A 2,711-nucleotide genomic window follows, 5' to 3' on the forward strand; every position below is an offset into this window, starting at 1 on the left:
GGGTATGAAAAAATGCCACACGGCCTGCTGGGAGATGCAGTCCCCGCCCGCGCAGCCTTTCGCGCAAGCTCAGTCTCCTGTGCGCATGCTCAGTCTTCTGCGCACGGAGGCTTGAGGAAGGGACCTCGCCAGCCCGAGGCGAAAAGGCTTCTGGGAATAGCAGTCTTCCTTTACTAAGGGGCGAGGCACGGCGCAAGCTCTCTTTTTCCTCCTGGGCCACACAGATGCGCCGGCCCCGTCCGCGGCGCTCCTCCCTCGGAGGAAGGGCGTTACAGGACTCAGCTGTGAACTTGCAATCTCAAGTATTGTCAAGGGCCGTGGGGGATTGGGCAGGTGCTGTGTAGAAGTAACGTGGCAGGCGGGCTGCCCGGAAGAGTTGACGGGAAAACAGCCCTGAGGGAGGGTGCAGAGGGGCTCCGGGCCGGAGGGGCTTGGGGCAGCGAAGGCTTTTGAGCTTCGGACAGAAGAGTGACTGGTCGGAGACCGCACACAGCCCCGCCTGGAAGGCCGCGGACACATCCGCCTAGAAGAGGCGGACACATCCACTTGTGATGACAGGGAAAGAGCGCCTAGATGTAGTGGAAAGCGTAAAAAGACGGCCCAGAGCCGCGTGGATAGGTGGGGTGGGTGGACATATCCGGCCACGTGAATACCTAAGGACGCCCAGACTATCTGGAAGGGGACCACGGAATGGAGAACAATTGTTGCTCTGGAGAGGGGACCTGTAGAGCAGTTGTTTTAAAATATGTATGTTTTACCTAGTTTTGGAAATAAATAATGGAGAATGGCCTGGAGATAGGGAGTGCAAGAGTAGAAACTGGCAGACCAGTGAGGAGCCTTTTGTAGTCTCCAGGAGACAGGTGATTGTGGCTTGGGAAAGGAGGGAGGTAAAAAGTGGGCAGAGAAGTATTCTGCCCAATTTGAGGAATATTTTGGGAACAAAAGTGTCAAAACTTGAGGAGATGGATGTAAGGGAATGAGGATGTCAATGATGATTTCCAAGTTTCTAGCTTGTGTAGCTGCGGGGCTGTTTATTGACATCGGAAAACAGGGAAGGAGCAAAGATTCAGGTCTGTCTTTGTTCAGTTGCAAATAGATGCCTTTGAGTTGTTCAAGATGAAATGTGGAAACCATGGGATGTGGGATCTGGGCTCATAAGACAGGCTTCACCCACAAGGTAGGACCCAGGTCCCCTTTGCGATGAGACCTCAAAACCTTTCAAGACTCTGTCAAGGGTCTACCTTTATTTGCATTAAGAAATTTTGTTGAGGCCAGGTGTGGTGGCTCACTCCTGTAATCCTAGCATTCTGGGAGGCTGAGGTGGGAGGATCACTCGAGATCAGTAGTTGGAGACCAGCCTGAGCAAGAGTGAGACCCCCATCTCTACAAAAAATATATTAAAAAAATTAGCCGGGTAACCAAAAATAGAAAAAATTAGCCTGGCGTAGTGGTGTGTGCCTGTAGTCCAAGCCACTGGGGAGACTGAGGCAGGAGGATTGCTTGAGCCCAGGAGTTTGAGGTTGCTGTGAGCTAGGCTGATGCCACAGTACTCTAGCCTGGGCAACAGAGTGAGACTCTGTCTCAAAAACAAGCAAACAAAAACCATAGCTTAACAAAAAGAAAAAGAAAAATTCTGTTGAGGTCAGGCATGGTGGCTCACACCTGTAATCCTAGCACTTTGGGAGGCCAAGGTGGGAGGATTGCTTGAGGCCAGGAGTTTGAGACCAGCCTGAGCAAGAGTGAGACCCCGTCTCTACAAAAAAAAAAAAAAAAGAAAAGAAAAATTAGCTGGGCATGGTGGCATACAACCTGTAGGAGGTTGAGGCAGGAGTATCACTTGAGCCCAGGAGTTTGAAGTTACAGTGAGCTATGCTGATGCCACTGCACTCTAGGCTGGGCAACAGAGCGAGACCCTGTCTCAAAAAAAAAAAAAAAAATTCTGTTGGTCAAAAGACATCATAACACAGGAACCAGCTTGAAGAGACACCCACCTACCAAATCTGGGAAAATTTGGGCATCAAAATAAAATTAGGAAAGTAAGGAATTATAACACATTGAATAAAAGAATACATTAACCTACATAGGTATAAATAAATAATAAGAGAAGAAGGAAAACTCTTCTTTACAGTAGAAACCCAACCAATAGATTTACAGGGAAGGATGAAATTAGAAAATCATTATTTGGCAACCATATTAATAGTTCAGCAAAATCATCAATGAACATTAAAAACTAGTGGACTTGAGAAGTAAAGTAACAGGGTTATTACATAGGCCCATAGTATCTCCCCACAAGATACTTATTAATTATAAAGGGAAAAATATTAATAGTAACTTTATATGGAGAAACTTAGCAGACCCCACCTTAACCAAGAGATGAAATGAAGTATCACCAGCAATGAGAGAAATCTACATCATGTGCCTGCTGATATGATGCTCTGTGAAGGACACAGCACCAAAAATGTGTAACCTTAATATAATCATGAAAACACATTAGAAAAACCCAAATTGATAGATGTTCTATGAAATAACTGGTCTGTCACCTCCAAAAATACCAGTCTTATGATACACAAATACCATTCCAGATTAAAGGACACTAAAGAGACATAACCATATGTAACACATGATATGGGATTTCTTTTACTCTAAAGAAAATTACTAGGACAATTGATAAAATCTGAATAAGGTCTGTAGCTTAGATAATGGTAGGTTAT

This window comes from Lemur catta, chromosome 18 (genome assembly GCF_020740605.2).
Source record: "Lemur catta isolate mLemCat1 chromosome 18, mLemCat1.pri, whole genome shotgun sequence".
NCBI lineage: Eukaryota > Metazoa > Chordata > Mammalia > Primates > Lemuridae > Lemur > Lemur catta.